Source organism: Macaca mulatta, chromosome 4 (assembly GCF_049350105.2).
Source record: "Macaca mulatta isolate MMU2019108-1 chromosome 4, T2T-MMU8v2.0, whole genome shotgun sequence".
In the NCBI taxonomy this organism is placed as follows: Eukaryota; Metazoa; Chordata; class Mammalia; order Primates; family Cercopithecidae; genus Macaca; species Macaca mulatta.
This window is the reverse complement of record NC_133409.1, coordinates 118,763,204-118,781,340: the sequence shown is the minus strand read 5'-3', so window position 1 is coordinate 118,781,340 and position 18,137 is coordinate 118,763,204. Positions and strand designations below refer to the sequence as shown.

The 18,137-nt window shown below is 33.5% G+C and overlaps 1 non-coding gene across 1 annotated transcript; it reads right to left on the bottom strand.

Moving 5' to 3' along the window:
• Positions 1 to 8,640: 8,640 nt before the first annotated feature.
• LOC114677855 (U7 small nuclear RNA) lies at positions 8,641 to 8,702 on the bottom strand. The gene has a single exon (XR_003729285.1). It is a non-coding gene; the product is annotated as a U7 small nuclear RNA (small nuclear RNA).
• Positions 8,703 to 18,137: the final 9,435 nt, after the last annotated feature.

Genomic DNA, 18,137 nt, shown 5'->3' with positions numbered 1-18,137 from the left:
AACTAATTAATATGTATTAAATAAAGCTTGTTTCTTCGTTTCAATTTTTCAGTTATTTGGATTGCATGCATTTGTGAATGTGACCTTTTCTGATGTTGTTTTTCAAATTCTGATGTCATGCTCTTGGTTAATGTTTTTAAAAAGTGCATTTGTTTTCTTTAATAATATAAAATTATTCTTGATGCAATTTTTTTATTTCCATGACTCGGACCTCATAATGGAGGGAATGATTAAAATTTATATTAAGAAATGGCTTTGAACTCAAGTTCATGTCATAGACTTTGATAATCGGAAGCCATAAATAGATTTGCAAAATGTCACTGTATTTCTTAACGTAACAAATAACAACGAATTCTACTCACAGCTGAATTGCACAATGATTTTGATGATTCTGTTTATTTCAGCTAGTCTTTAAGATGTATGTCATTACTCAAGCTTCATCCTCAGTGGTATGAAATAAAGTAAAATGAGGTTATTTTGCTTATGTTAGTTAATAATGTCCTCACTTCCCAAATCATTAAAACAAGGAATAAACATGAAAAATGCTGTATCTGAAAAATCTTTTTGGCATTTATTTCTGAATTATTCTCCCTTTGGAGCCCCATATTCTTTGTTTTACTCACTATAATCTCTAAACCATTTTCTACCAAATATCTGGCCCTATCTAGTCAGGGTACTCCATTGTGTACTAAATTCCTTTCTCTCTGTGTCAATATGGTTGCTGATGATATATCCATATATTTAAATAACTTTATCATTACAGAGAAATAAAAAAATGACTTAGGTGTTATTAAACATCATTTGCTCAAGCAAGGTTCACATATAAAAATGTGTGCAAATAAGTATGTACTCAGTACTACAAAACTCTAAATGTATTCTAGGTAAGCTATTCTGGTATTTGGTATTCAAGTTTAGAATTGTAAGTTAACTGAAAACATTATTGAGGCATTTTATTATAAATTATGACATGTTTCTATAGGATAAATTTCAACCAATTATATTTAATTGTTGGAACTATAGTATCATCAAATCAGAATCTACCATCTTTGTTGCTGAAATTCAGCAGAGGAAGAAAGGCCTGGCTGTGAATTTTGAAACTTCTGCAGTGCTTATTAACGTAAGAGCTGAATTTGATATTATGCTTCTTTTATATCATGGATTCTGTCATCTGAGTTGTACTTGCACTCAAATCCTGTCCTTGTTCAAACATCCTGGTATTAGAAAATAGAAAAAGTAAACCAGATGAAATGGGATACATTGTCCATATAAATCTAAAAACTTAGAACAGGATAAATTACTGTTAATTTAAGGCAGAATTTTTTTCTCAAATATAAAAATAATTATGAAATAATTATTCGAATGAATCAGAAATTTATATCTTTAAAGTTAAAATGATTCATAATTTTACTATTCTAAATCAATAAAGTGTAACTTGTGTAAATCACTGTTAATTTATGCCTAAATTATACAAATTAATAGGTTTAAAACTAATTTAATACAAATCAGTATTAAATTAATATTACTCATTAACTACTAAAATAAACAATTAGTCTGACCAAATAAAATGGTGATGCAATTAGGAAGATGTTTTAAAGAGAATACCAATATCAATTTGATTTTGGGTGATCAGAAAGAAAAATTTATTCAAGATATATCTTGTTTTCCTGCTATAAAAAACACTCTTATTCTCTAGATTTACATCAAATTTTCAAAAACAAGAAAATCCACAAATGAGTAGAAATTAACACATTTTATATATGTATTAAACTCAATGTATTAAAAGTCATCTTATTTATAGACATTAAGGCAGGATCACAATAATGAATGCTCAAGCCACTATCTTTCTCTTCATATATATATAATAAAAAATATATAGATAATATAAATATATCATGTATATAATCTTTTTAAATTAAAGAATGTATTACCTATACATACCCTAATATTTTCCTCCTATTTCAACTGTGTTTAACTTTTTTTGTAATTCTCCTAAATTAGGTATTCTTGTAAATAATACTTAATTGTAATACATGAAAGATTTTGCTTTTTGTGAACACATAGTTCATATATATATACACACACACACACAGACACTCATGTGGCTTTGGCCTGTCAAATATACACTATTCTATATAGTGGATATAGCAGTGAAAAATTAGTTGAATATCTGCTTTGAAAGCTTGCTTTAATGTACGGGAACCAGGCAATAACAAAATAAAAATATAGACATATTATATGTCCTGTAGTTACATGTGCTATGAATAAAATAAAACAGACTGGGGAGAGTAGAGAACACTAGGGCCCATAAGGGAAGTTGGTATTTTATAGTAGAGGAAATCTCTCTTCAAATGTGAGCAGGAAGCTAAAGTAAATGAAGAACCACACTACGTGGATATCTAGGATAAGAATTCTGCAGTCATAAAGGGTAGCAAATTCATAAGTTCTGAGATTGGAGATTACTTGGAGATTGCAATAAACACTAAAGAGGCCATTATGGGCCTATCACAATAATTGAAGAGAAAGATAGTGGTAGTGGCTTGAACCTCCATTACTGTGATCTTGCCTTAATGTCTGTAAACAAGATACTGTTAACACATTGAGTTTCTGTTGAGCTTTGCTTTTTATGGTCACATAGTTTGGGATGTATATCTTCATTGGGAGCATCTACCATATCAACTTGCTCTCCATTGATCTTGAAAGATGAGGCATTATTTTGGGGTTTCTAGTATCTTCTTGAAGTTGATTAAACAAATTAGCAAAATTTTGATAATTAATTCTAATAGAAAAAAAATATAATTTAAAAGTAAGTTTAAAAGGATGAAAGAGGGCCGGGTGCGGTGGCTCAAGCCTGTAATCCCAGCACTTTGGGACGCCGAGACGGGCGGATCACGAGGTCGGGAGATCGAGACCATCCTGGCTAACACGGCGAAACCCCGTCTCTACTAAAAACACAAAAAATTAGCCGGGCGAGGTGGCGGCGGCTGTGGTCCCAGCTCCTCGGGAGGCTGAGGCAGGAGAATGGCGGGAACCCGGGAGGCGGAGCTTGCAGTGAGCTGAGATCTGGCCACTGCACTCCAGCCTGGGCGACAGAGCGAGACTGCGTCTCAACAACAACAAAAAAAAAAAAAAAAAAAAAAAAAAAAGGATGAAAGAGAATAAAGCATATGCATATAAATATGAATACAGACAATTACATATCATTGGTGGTAGCATAAATGTTTATTATATATTTAAAATTGTTTATCATTTAACATCAATTATAAAATAGCAGTTTACAGTCATCAACAAATCTTGCTTATTAACTAGAAAAAGTTATATTTTATAACAAATGAAAAAATAACAAATAAATATAAAATAATTTTAATATTTTTCATTCTATTTTGATGACTCTGTAACATGACTTAACTCTAGATTTATAATGCATGTTTGAAAGGAATAGAATATATCATAGATCAATATTTTGCTTTCTTTGAACTATTCTTTCATACAATCTGGAAGGAGTTAATTAAAACATATTATTGCTTATGTGTACATACACACAAACAGATAAACACTCTTAATCATCCTAGAAGCTGTATGGGATAATGGAAAGAATATAGGCCTGTGGTTAGGCTTATGTTTAAATCCTGTCTCGAGCAGTAAAATGTATACATGCTCCGGGAATGTGCTTAATTTGAACACTGTTTGAAGAATGGGGATATTAAATATTTATGACATTATCCATCATGAAAAGGTGATTTAAATATTAGTGATAACACATATAAAATAAGCACATACACTTTTAATTAACATTAATTATTAGTATTTTCATTGTGTACTTTTTATGCTATATTAAATAAGTCACATACATAGTCAAATACAAGGTAAACAAATGCAAAGCATGTAATCGAAACCCTTTAGGGAAACCCCATCATCTTTGAATATTATGGAAGTAATTTCTGTTATGTTTTGTTGGTTTTATATACAATGATTTAGCGGATTTCTTGGTTTTCTTATTACCGAATATTAACGGATAAGAAATGTAGCTTATTCTTTGATTCCATGTTTAACAGATTCTTCAGCACTATGGTGTCAAAAATTGTTCAATAGGTGATAAATGGACAAATGAATTCAAATAGCAATAAATAAATCTGGATAAGTTCACCTGAGATATATGTCAAATATCTCTAAAGTAACATTAAATGCTTAACTTATGCCACATACATCGTCACCTAAATATTAAAATCATTTATTTTCTCTTTTTTCCATTCTACTTAGTGGGAAGCGACTAGCAATATAACAAATGTCTCAAACCTGGAGCTCTACTTTGATTGTTCTGTTCTAAATTATTTTATAAGTTCAGTTTTAAATACACTGAGGCCAAAAAAGAGCAATAAATAGGCTTGTGTTTTTGAAATAAAAAATACAAAGTTTCTGAGTTACTGCCATGTTGCATACCATAACAATGTATTAGTAATTAATTCAATTTATACGACATGTTTTTCTAATGATCTTTCTTACATACTATTAAATTTTTATTTTATATTTAAATTATTTCAAAGTGATGAAAACTAAACAGGAATTAAAAGACTGCTCTCTCAGTCTCAAGATAAAATTAACAGATATTATTAGTTTGCTTTTTGGAATAAATGGCAGATTTGAAAATTGTTTTTAAGTTTTCTTAGACTCTCCGACACTATCTTTTGCTCTTTCTTTTAATCTCCTTGCACACACACACCACACACACGTTACATATGCACCCACTACATACACATACTATTTTGGTTACTAAGCCCAGAACAACTATGGATATTTTGTGTTCTCTGTGGTAATCAATGGTCTCTGATGATGTGAAAGTTGGCATACACGTATGAACAAGATGCCAGGTAGTAAATACTATACTAAGTATATAGCACATGCTTAGAGTAAAATTCACCATTTAAAGTAATGGTGTCTGCCTTAAAAAGGATCATACAAAACATCAGGAAACATTGATTGCTCACTACTTTTTTCTATAAAATGAATTATGATAAATTCTTTAAAAGTCAGTGATATGTGTTATGTACTTTTGCATGTTTTTGTACTTAGAACTGTATCTTTTTCAAAGTAGCAGCCAAAATACATATCAATTCCTAGGCAGTGGCCAACGACCTAATCACTTAATCAGCATTTAAAAATAAATAGCCGAAAGAGCGTAGGTACAGAGGTATGTCAATGAACAGATGGTAACGAGCATGCAGTGATAAGATTTTTATCACATAAATAAACATCCACCATGAAAAAGTACTAAACAGTCGAACAGACTAAAAAACTTGGTGAGCTGATCATTCACCAAAGAGCTGGTAAAAGGGACACAATAGCATAGAGTAGCCATGGTGATAGATGAAAGATATAGATGGGACCAATAGCATAGTCTCACTTACCAAAGCCAGCTTTGTTACTGCTATCCTTGAATGTTCAATCTGTAAGCAAAAAAGTCTAATGCTGAACCTCCAGTATGGCATCATTCCTTGAGAAGTTAAAAAGCCATTCGATTACAAATCAAGTGCATTGGGACCCTTTCTTCTTTCAGAGTCCACAGTTTGTTTTTTTGTTTTGTTTTGTTTCTATTTTGTTTTTCTTTTTGTTTTGCATTGTTTATTTGTACAGTGATAGATACCTATTATGCACATGAGTTACCTTCCCTGTAGATAGAACCTTAGTCAAAAACTCTATCTGGAGGCTTCCAGCATTCCTTACCAACAGAGATAACCCCTCTTCCCCCACCAAACAAAACCAAAAACCAATAACTTCCAATGAGACAAAATTTCACAGCAATGAAGGTGTAAAATTAGACCCAATACCAAAGAATTGTATCCACACATCCTGGAGCACTGAAACTGCCTCCTAGGATCAGCTGAAACACAAGAATAGGGAAATATTCTTTGAAAGTAAGGCATTATATTTCAGATAGAGTATACTCATTAAAGCAATAACCTCTTTGTGTTGTTGTACCCCCAAAAGAGGAGTGAATGGATCCAAAAACAAAGAGAGGTAACACGGCAGGCAGAGGTTGCAGTGAGCCAAAATGGCACCACTGCACTCCAGCCTGAGCGACAGAGTGAAACTCCAAGGGAGCCGAGGGGTGAGGGTAGGACTGGCTTTATATACCATCTCACTCACTAGGATCTCTGTGGTTCCTGCCCATGCAAATCTGGTTCCTCGGGTTTAGAAGTCCTGTTCCCCAAAGTAAGAACACTCTTGCCTGAGAACACAGCAAGTGTTCCATAATATTACAAAGTTATGATTGCCACCATCACACTTTACCTTATTCTGTTCAGGGAACAATAGGAGAAAGGAGGAGTCTCAGCCATGATAGGTTTATAATTCATATCAGAAGTTGGATATAGGGCTGCTTTTACGCAAAGCAGATGGGATATTTACAGAACACAGTTGATCCACTTTGGTACCTCTTGGTACTCTCTTGCTTTGTTGTAAATTTGCGTGCCTGTGTGCAGCAACCCAAGCTGAAAAGAGTGCATTCTTGAGGGCTTATACCCTTCAGAATGAAGGTTGAATCTAAAATGTGTCTCTTATTAATAGTGTATAGTTGGATCATGGTGGGTTTCTTCTTTGTTTTAATCTCAGTTTCTTTTTTAATTAGAATGACTAATCCATTTATACTTCATACATTTATTAATAATGTGGGATTCACATCTGTCAAATTCGTAGTTGTCTTCTACATGTCTTAGGTCATTAAGTTTCTCTATTCCTGTCTTCTCTTAAATAGATATTTTCTAATGTTCATTTTAATTCACCAGATGTTTCTTTTTACTATATTTTAGGTTATTTTCTTATTGGTTTCTTTGAGGATTACAATAAACATGTTACCTATAATCATATAGTTCAGATTTATAGCAATATACAATATACAATATATAATATGAGCAATATACAATATAAAATATGAATATATCTCCATTTCTTCTCTCATCCTTTGTACTAGTAATGGTACCTTTTATAATTATTGCTGCACATAGGTAGATACATGTTTTAAACTATATTCTTTGTCATGTGTGCCCGTGATAGACTCAACTTATTTAGCTTATTGATCAGGTAATAATTGAACAGAGGATTCTACAAATAACTTGAATGAGTAAGACATATGAATTATTAAGGAGAAGAGTTACAAATAAAAACTACACTGATACTGTTTTTATTATTATTTTTACCTATGTAGTTACCTTTTCCATATACTTTCTCTTTATTCTTAGCATAGATTCAAGTCATTCGGCAGTGTTTCTTCATTTAGCCATATGTTTCTTTACTATTTTTTAAAGAGTAGGGCTACTAGCTATGAATTATCTCAGGCTTTCTTTTTAATTAATTCAAGACTGTCTACATTTTTTCTTTATTTTAGAAGCATAGTTTTGCTGAATAGATAATTATTTATTGACAGTCTTTTTTCCCAACACTTTAATATGTCATTCCACCACTTCATGGCTCTAGTGCTTCTGATGATTAGTCAGCTGTTGAACTTATTGAAGCTCCCTTGTATATTTTGAGTCATTTTTCACTTGCTGCTGTAAAAATTATCTGTTTTGTACTATGCTCACCCCTGGGTGATGGGTTAAATCACACCCCAAACCTCGGTATCACACAATATACTTTTCTAACAAACCTGTGCATGTAGCCCCTGAATCTAACATAAAAGTTGGAAAAAAAAATGTTTAGGCTGGGCGCGGTGGCTCACGCCTGTAATCCCAGCACTTTGGGAGGCCGAGACGGGCAGATCACGAGGTCAGGAGATCGAGACCATCCTGGCTAGCACAGTGAAACCCCGTCTCTACTAAAAAATACAAAAAAATTAGCCGGGCGAGGTGGCGGGCGCCTGTAGTCCCAGCTACTCGGGAGGCTGAGGCAGGAGAATGGCGTGAACCTGGGAGGCGGAGCTTGCAGTGAGCTGAGATCCGGCCACTGTACTCCAGCCTGGGCGACAGAGCGAGAATCCATCTCCAAAAAAAAAAAAAAAAAAAAAAAAATGTTTTTGGCTTTCAGCAGTTTGACTATGACGTTTCTAGGCATTTAGGTTTAAACTCTTTGAGTTACCTCCTTTGGAGTTTTTTGAGCCTTTTTAGTGTATCCATTAATATGTGTGTGTGTGTTTTGGGTTTTGTTTGTTTGTTTGTTTGTTTTTGTTTTTGTTTTTGTTTTAACGCTCTTGGAAAGTGAAAATTAAGGCAATGTTTAGACTTTCCAAAGTCACAAATATTATTTCTGCCACTTTTTGTCTCCCTTTTCTTCTGACACTCTCAATACATATCAATAAGCGTGATGATGCCCTGGAGGTTACTGGTGCTCTGCTTATTGTTCTGTCTTTCTTTTTTTCTTTTTTTTTTAAAAAAAGATTAAATAAACTTAATTGGTATATCTTTGAATTTTATGATTTGTTCTTTTGCCAGATGAAAATGTTGTACTTCTGTTTCATTTCAATCATTGTACTTTTCAAATTTAGCATTTACATGTGGTTTTCTCTTTTTTAAAAAAAAAAATTATATTTCTTTATATTGTCATTGTAAACATCATTCTGTATTTTCTTTTAATTCTTCAAATTAAAATAATTTTAATTTTCTCTAGTTCTTTGAACATATTTTTTATATATATATATATATTTTGTAGCGGTGAGTCTTTCTGGTAAAGACCAGAAAATCTACTAGACACATTTTAAAAGAGTTGTAAAACTGAACAATATCTTCTAATAGCTAATTTTAAAACTTTTGTCTAGCAAGTTCAACATCTGGGCTTCATCATTGCAGTTTCTATTGACTATTTTGCTTTGCTTTTCTTCTGTGTATGGTTCATATTTTCCTGTTTCTTTTTGTACCACATTTTAAACAATCACACATACTAAATAATATAGCAACCATGGGAATCAATTTTATACCTTGTCTTCAGAGTTTTGTTATTGTTGCTATTATTATTGTTCTTTGTTCATTTGATGACTTTCCTGAACTAATTCCTTAAAATATTGATATACTTTGGATGTGTGTTCCCACCCAAATCACATATTGAAATGTAATCCCAATGTTGGAGGCAGAGCCTGGTGGGAGATGACTAAATTATTCAGGTGGAATTCTCATGAGTGGTGATAATGATTTGACTCTGTATCCCTACCCGAAACTCATCTTGTAGCTCCCATAGTTCCCACCACCGTCCTCCAGACACCAGGATGGTAGATCCACCAACAGCTTGAACCCTGTGCCTGGAAAAGCCACCGACACTCAACACCAGCCAGTGAAAGCAGCCAAGAGGGAGGCTACAACCTGCAGAACCATGGGCCAGAGCTGCCCAAGACCAAAGGAACCCACCTCTTGCATCAGCATGACCTGGAAGTGAGATGTCAAGTCAAAAGAGATCATTTTGGAGCTTTAAGATTTGACTACCCTGCTGGATTTCAGACTTGGAAGGGCTGTATCTACCCAATGCTTGTACTCCCACTGTATCTAGAAAGCAACTAACTTGCTTTTGATTTTACAAGCTCATAGGTGAAAGGGACTTGCCTTCTTTCAGATGAGGCTTTGGACTATGGACTTTTGAGTTAATTCTGAAATGAGTTAAGATTTGGGGGGACTGTTGGGAAGGCATGATTGATTTCTAAATGTGAAGACATGACATTTGGGAGTGGCCAGGGTCAGAATGATATGGTTTAGCTGTGTGTCTCCATCCAAATCTCATCTTGTAGCTCTCATAATTCCCATGTGTTGTGGGAGGGACCCGGTGGGAGATAATTGAATCATGGGGCAGATATTTCCCATGCTGTTCTCCTGGTAGTGAATATGTGTCAGGAGATCTGATGGTTTTAAAAAGAGGAGTTTGGGTCTGGTGTGGTGGCTCACGCCTGTAATCCCAGCATTTTGGGAGGCTGAGGCTGGAGTTCAAGACCAGCCTTGCAACGTGGTGAAACCCCTCTCTACTAAAAATACAAAATTAGCCTTGTGTGGTTGCACATGCCTGTAATCTCAGCTACTCGGGAGGCTGGGCCAGGAGAATCACTTGAACCCAGAAGGCAGAGGTTGCAGTGAGCCAAGGTCGTGCTACTGAACTCCAGCCTGGGTTACAGCACGAGACTCCATCTCAAGACAAAAAAACAAAAACAAAAACAAAACAAAACAAAACAAACAAAAATGGGAGTTTGTCTGCACGAGCTCTATATATCTTTGCCTGGCGCCATCCACTTAAGATGTGACTTCCTCTCCTTGCCTTCTGCCATGATTGTGAAGCCTTCCCAGCTACGTGGAACTGTAAGTCCATTAAACCCTTTTTCCTGTATAAATTACCTAGTCTCCGATATGTCTTCATCAGTAGCATGAAAACAGACTAACACAAATGGTTTAGCACCACCTACCTTGGTGCTGTCCCCATTATAGTGAGTGAGTTCTCATGAGATCTGGTTGTTTAAAAGTGTATAGCACCTCCCCTACTTGCTCTCTTGCTCCTGCTTCAGCCATGGGAAGTGACTGCTCCTACTTTGCCTTCTGCCATGAGTAAAACTCCTTGAGGCCTCCTCAGAACCAGATGCTGCCATGCTTTCTGTATAGCCTGCAGAAGTGTGAGACAATTAAACTTCTTTTCTTATAAATTACCCAGTCAAAGATATTTCTTTATAGAAATGCAAGAACAGCCTAATACTTTTATATATTCTTTGTCATATGCAGCCATAGTAGACTCAACTTATTTTGCTTATTGATCTGCTAACAATTGTACAGATATTTCACTAAATGCCTTGAATCAGTAAGTCTCCCAGCCTTTGCTCAGGGGTTCTGGGCATGTGTTAAAGCATTCCTTCAGTGTTTTGCAATTTTACAGCTCTGTCTTAACCTTTATTTCCGGCATGTAAAAATCCTTAAAATCAATCAGAAGTAAGGAATTAGGCCTTCTCAACTCTCTTTTGGCTGTGCACACAGTTCTGTGTATATGTGTGGCATAATAGATAAATATGTTGGAGTTTTTAAAGCACCCTGTGGACATCTTATTTTCCAGTTCTTTCTTTTTGGAGTTTTAGTTCTGCCTCTTTTTTTTTTTTTTTTTTCTCCAACTGGTATTGCCACTTCAGGAAGATAAGACTTTAAAAATCATTGATTATTTGCAAAACATCACCCAAAGAAACGTATGCGTTCAGGTATCTTTTTTGTGTAATTCCTTATTTTTCTTTGGGTATATACCTAGTTGTAGGATTGCTGGATAGAATGGTAGTTCTATTTTCAGCTCTCTGAGAAATATCATGCTATTTTCCATAGTACATTAGTCAGACAGTGATTACACTAAAATCCCAGACTTTACACTATGCAATATACCCAGGTGACAAAACTGTATTTGTACTCCTTAAATGTATAAAAATAAAACAAAACAAAACATAAACTGTATTGAGGATAGGTTAGTTCCCATCTAGTGAGCTCTAAATCAGATAAAATAAAGACCATCCCTGAGAATAAGACTTTATTAGGAAGCTATTTTAATTGTGAGGCAATACAGTGACAATACTCTGCACCTAGGGGTGAGTTCCAATCTAATTCTGTCTTCTCCATTGGCTGTTAAGTTGCTACTTTCAATTGTTACCACTCTTGCATGACTATTGATGTTTGAGGCTAGCATGGGGCTGAAAATAGGAGGTAGGAATAGGACAAATTAAAACCCCACAAGCTTGTCATTCTCACTAAGATTCAGACATTTATTTTTTCTTAAATAAATGTTCTCCTGGTTGTTGAAAGCCTTTTATTAATTTAGAGTCTTTATGAAATTGATTTTGCTAATTTTTGCCATTGTCCTCACAGCTTTTACAGAAGATAAGATTTTCAGAGGTTGTTTATTAATCATCCAGTCTAGAAGTGGTTCACCCTGATTTTTAGTATAAGACTAGTGCTACTGGCCGGGCGCGGTGGCTCACGCCTGTAATCCCAGCACTTTGGGAGGCCGAGGCGGGCGGATCACAAGGTCAGGAGATCGAGACCACGGTGAAACCCCGTCTCTACTAAAAATACAAAAAATTAGCCGGGCGCGGTTGTGGGCGCCTGTAGTCCCAGCTACTCGGGAGGCTGAGGCAGGAGAATGGCGTGAACCCGGGAGGCGGAGCTTGCAGTGAGCCGAGATCGCGCCACTGCACTCCAGCCTGGGCGACAGAGCGAGACTCCGTCTCAAAAAAAAAAAAAAAAAAAAAAAAAAAAAAAAGACTAGTGCTACTTTATGGAAACATTAGACATGTAGAAATTAGCTGGTAACTTTTGTACTTTCACTTTATTGCAGAGTTGTTAAAATGAAATTGGTACTACTACTTATTTAAAATTTTGAGGCTGGGTTCATTGGCTCACACCTGTAATCCCTGCACTTTGGGAAGCCGAGGCGGATGGATCACGAGGCCAAGAGATTGAGACATTCTTGGCCAACATGGTGAGACTCCGTCTCTACTAAAAATACAAAAATTAGCTGGGCCTGGGGGTGTGTGCCTGTAGTCCCAGCTACTCAGGAGGCTGAGGCAGGAGAATTGCTTGAACACAGGAGGCAGAGGTTGCAGTGAGCTGAGACAGCACCACTGCACTTCCAGCCTGGTGACAGAGGGAGATTCTGTCTCAAAAATGAATACATTAATAAATTAATGAATTAATTAAAATTTTGAAAGAATTTGTCAAATTATTCATGCAGATACTTAATGAAATGTAAATTTAAAAAATGAAGTCTCAATACCATGTTAATTGTTCTTGTAGATTTCTTTAGTATATTCTTTTTAAAATATTTGTAACATTTTCCCTAAAAACTGTCCCAAATTTTTCCAAATGTATTTGTAACAAATTAAAATTTATTTTAATATTTTTCTCTAAAATTGCAGTTATTTTCACGTTCAAATGTCTAAATTTGTTTATATACATATTATTATTATTATTGCTTCTGTCTCCCATAAGATTTTTTTAGTTATTATCATATTTTTAACAGAAGAAACAACTCTGTTTTATTAATTTTCCTTCTCTTATTTCAGTTAATTTCTGTTTATGACTTTCTTTTTTTCTTTGTATCTTTAATTTATTTTGTTATTTTTCTTGAGATGAGTGCTTCAATATAACTTCTGTTGAATTATGGGGTGTGTGGGTTTAATTTGCATGCTATTGTTTCCTTTAATTTAAAAAAAACCTGCTTTACAACATAAATTTGTGTTTGCTCATTTATCTAATTTACTTTAAAATATAAGGAACATTTTAGTTCTTTTTTAAAATTGTTTTTCAAAATGTTTAAATCTCTGTTTTTTTCAAATTTTATCATACATTCTGCCTTTTTGTTTTCTAATAAATTATATGCATTATATAAAGTACTATATTCACCAATTTGAAATGCATTTTCCCTACATTTAGATATCTCTATAATAAAAATACATCTTACAACCATTTAGGTTAAACTGTAGTCAAAATTTAGTTATTACTGCCTTGTATAGTTGAACTTGGTCATGCTATACATATAGTCATTAGTTATAATAAGTTACTGGAATTTGTGTAATAGGCATGTTGAGTTTAACTGTAAATATGTCTCCAAAAAGATTATATTATAAATTAGCATTAAAATAAAACTAAGTTATTTTGTGCACAAATTATCACAAAAATAAAATAGGAATGTGTAAAATTTTTATATTAGTGAGGTCAATATCCATTATTGGAAGAATGAATGAATTTTGTATTTACTATCAAAGCACTGAGCAAGGGTTTCACAGGACCTAAGAAAAGAAGATTCTCAAAAATAGATAAAATTTTGTTACATTTTGTTGCTGAGGTTTATGGAAATAGATTGCCTACTATATGCAACAAATTAAAGTACCATATTTAAGATATTTAAGGCTTGAAGGTTGCTATGAATTACTTGGAAAAAATCCTAAGGGCCCTAGTGCACACTGTTTTAAGAAAGGCTGAATCTATAACACTCTCGATGGCATAGAAGATGCTGTTGTATATAAAAACTTAGAGACTAAAAAAAGAGAAAATGACTCAGAGCAGTCGAAATCTGTGTGAATAAGTTTCAATAATACCCTAGCCAATGTATGGTCCATAAGGGGTTCTACCTGAAGGTTGAAGAATGACAATATCAAAATTTAGTCTAAACTAGACTAGTTAAAATTTTTCTTTCGATTAGCATAATATAAACAGTCTGAGAAATGAGAAAGCAGTGTAAAATAGTTTAATAGCATCTATTTTCTTTCTTTTCTTTATGATATAAAATTTTAGGTATATCATTAAAACATTGTTGGAGTGTTTGATTTGGTGAAACGTAGCTTTTTCTTTCTGGTAACTTGAATTATTCCCTATTGTTTATTTATTTATTTATTTATTTATTTATTTATTTATTTAATGAGTTAGTGTTTGTTTTCATCTGTAAAATTTAAAATGAACACATTTATTGTTTCCATATTTATTGATTTTTAATATGATATCATTTTTCATAAAAGCTGGGGTAGGCAACATTTTCTTCTTTTGACATTTATTTACTCTTTTTAGTGATATTATATTATTTTTCCATTTCCAAAATTGATATTCAATAGAAGCTTCCATAGTTAGAACTCTCTTATTTTTAGACTTAGAAAATAATGCAGAACTCACTCTCAACCCTGCAACTACTGCTTCTTCTTTGCCTAATTAACGCTCTTCTAGTTTTTTGAAATCTGTGATAACTGAAAATTATTTTTCCAAGGGTCTGAGAAATTCTGTATCTTATGAGTTTTGGCATACTAAGCATTTAATTTATACTTAAAAATGTTTCTTCATTCAGTTTTCCTGGATGATACATTTTAATCAGAATTTATTTCTTCTTCCAGTGTCTTCTAGCAATTGAACATTGCACTGGAGAAATCTGAGATGAGCTTGCTGTCTTTTCCTTGTCTTTTTGCCTGAACCCATATTGTCTTTTCTGATCCTTTGTAGTTTTTCTTGATACTGGTTTTCTGTAGAGTTTTTTCCATGAGACACAGAGGTCACATTTAAGCAGGAGATTTAATCCTTTCTTTACTTCAGAAAAATTTTCTTCAGTCATATATCTAAATATGTATTTGTCTCCTAGGTTTTTGTGTGTGAATAATACAAATGAAGTATATCACAATGACTTGCTCTTTTTTTTTTTTCTAATGTCTCTAATCTTTATTTATTACTTAATTATTTAATTTAATTTTTTCCTAGATGTTCTGTCATTTTTCTTATTAAAGATTGTGTTACCAGTATAAAATATTTAATTTTGCTACTTCTATATGACTTTCAGTTTTGAACATCTTTATTTTCCATTTATTTTATGAAACATGAGATATATGAAAAATATTATTAGCTTTAGCTCATCTGTTAGCTAAATTTCATTTGTTTTCTTTTCTCCTGTCTCAGCAGAGACATATTTTTAGTCTTTTTTTTTTTTTCACCCTTTAACTTGGTTTATAATATTGAATATTATTTTCTGACAGATTCTTACTTCTTCTAGAATTGTTATTCTCATGTATAATATCTTTCTCGAAGTTTTATATGTTTGTTTTCTGTTTTGGAGATATTTTGAATGAGTAAATTATCTGATATTACTTACTGTTTGTTTATTTGATAGAAGTAGTTTAATCTTGACCTTCTATGTGCTGAAAAACATGACAGAAGGAAGTGAAGAAATTAGCTAAAGCAGCTGGAAGCTGTAATCAGATTTTTCAAAACATTTTCTCTGGCGTGTCAGCTTTATTTGCTAATTTGGATGTATAGTGCCTCTCAGCTTTTTATCTTTCCACCTCCTACATTTGAGCAAGAGGTCATCATGACTCATTGGGAGGTTAAGTATAAGGTTAGGGCTTTGTTTTTCTTAATTTAAATTTCTCTACTCAGTTGCCTCAGGTTAATAGCAGAAAATGTCTCTATGTAACAAAGCAGACGAAAAAAAAAAAAAAGATTTTTTTATTTCTCAATATTTCTTCTGTCATATTTTGGGTGTGGAATTCAGTGGATCAATTTTTGTACCTTCTCTGTGATCCTATACAATCACTGACTTTTCATTGTTCTCATATTTTGCTTGGGTTTTCAAAAATGTGCTACTTGTTGGTAGAAAAACCTGTACCCTGCCACCTTGTTCAGTATATTAGTATTAGGCAAGGAGGGTATAAGCATCTCAACAAATCACATTAACATGAGAATCGTGTGCTTGATTGTTTATTTGTTCACTCTGTATGCATGTCTTTGTGAGTGTGTATGTGAGTTCCTAAGTGTATGTATTGGAGGCATTATTATAAACAGTAAAGATATACAAGTACTTATTTCAGTATTTTATTTTAGTCCACTACAACCAGAAAAATAATACAGTTAGTGTTATAACTTAGAAACAATTTAATATTTTTTTAATACATGAACTAGGAAACTTTTTAAAAATAGTAAAACATTATTTTAAATTATTTCTGAAAGTGTAATCTATCTGTAGGCACAGTTTGATCATATTATTGATAACTTTTATATTTTATTGATTCTACTTCCTCATACTAAAGACAGTCTATCACAGTCTCCTCCTTTAAAAATTTTTGATTTTTTGTATCTTTTACAAACAAGTTCTGATATATAAGTCTGAGCAGCTACCACAAAGCTTGTCTCAGTCACTGCAACGATTATTATCTCATTCTCACAAGAAACACTGAGTTTTACATTATTTTTCAGACTTTCTGCAGTTTTTCACCATTCTCCACTGGGAATGTTCTAGTAACCTGAAAACTTCAAGCTGCCAAACTACCAACGTGTTCTGTGGTTCCCATACTTGTAAAACATAGCTAAAGAAGTTACTCCACATTTACAATAGACTGACGGTTTGTGACTTCCAAAATTCATGTGCTGAAATCCAAACCCCTCAGTGTGATGGTATGAGAAGGAGGGGACTTTGGTAAGTTATTACGTCAATTAGCAGAGCCCTCATGAATGTAATTAGTGTCCTTATTACAGAGACACTGGAGAGCTTGCGTGTCCTTTACGCCATCTGAGATCTCAGGGAAAAGCCAGCCATCGGTGAACCAGAGAGCGGACCTTCACCAGACACGGAATCCGCCAGTTTCTTGACCATGGATTTCCCAGGTTCCAGAGCTGTAAGAAACGTATTTCTGTAGTAGCTGGAGTAGTCTCAAACAACACTGTTGCTGTGTGTGTGTGTGTGTGTGTGTGTGTGTGTGTGTGTGTTTGCCAATTTTTACTTAAATAACTTAAAAAATGTCATGTTGTATACTTTAGGTATATATATAAAAATATTTATTTATTTAAGATCCAAGCACAAGTCCATAGGCTAGACAGGTGATACATGTTGATGATCTCATGATCTGGAAATAAGGATCATTCCCCTGAACACCAAGGTTTTGTTAATAAAAGTAACTCAATGAGCATGTGTGCAACTTCCTTTAAAATAAGATTTATTTCATATACTTATCAATTCTTCATGAAAGTAAAATCTATAATGGCTCAGTTCACAATTTCTCAGTAGTTCTACCCATGTCTGAATCTGAATGACTTCGATAATTTGACTTAAAGCAGGAAACCTCCTATAATGCATTATGTATATAAAATATGTTTTGATTGCATTACTCCATGATTGCCTAGTAGGTAATTTTATGTTTAAAATATGAATATTTTGACTAACTAAATTGCTTTATTTAACTTACATTTTTCAGGTTATCATTAATAATATCCTTTATGAACTTGCTTACATGAAGTATACTAATCTTTTAGATAATTTGATTAGTTTTATCTTTAGTCTTCAACCTTGGAAGTATTTTCTAAGCACTTTCTTGAACCTAGTTTTGAGGTTAAATCATTGTGTCATTAATATTTTAAAGAGACTAAATGGAAAGATATGCTCATAAAGTCCAGACGTCTTTGTCACTGATATAATAGGGCAATGAGACAATTTTCTTCCTAAGAACCGGAAGATAGTTCTGTCTGTTCTGTGTTGGCTCATTTATCTCTGTTACATTGATGAATTCATTTTCATGACAATACTTGGTCTGAATAATGAAAAGCTGGAAGAATGTCTGATGGCAAAAATGGAATATTTAAAATTTTCTTTCCAATTATAGCTAAGCATCATTTTGAGATTCACCATTGAGATGATCAATCACTTTGGGTGAACAAGAAATGTTAGATGATATTTTTCAGCTAAATTAC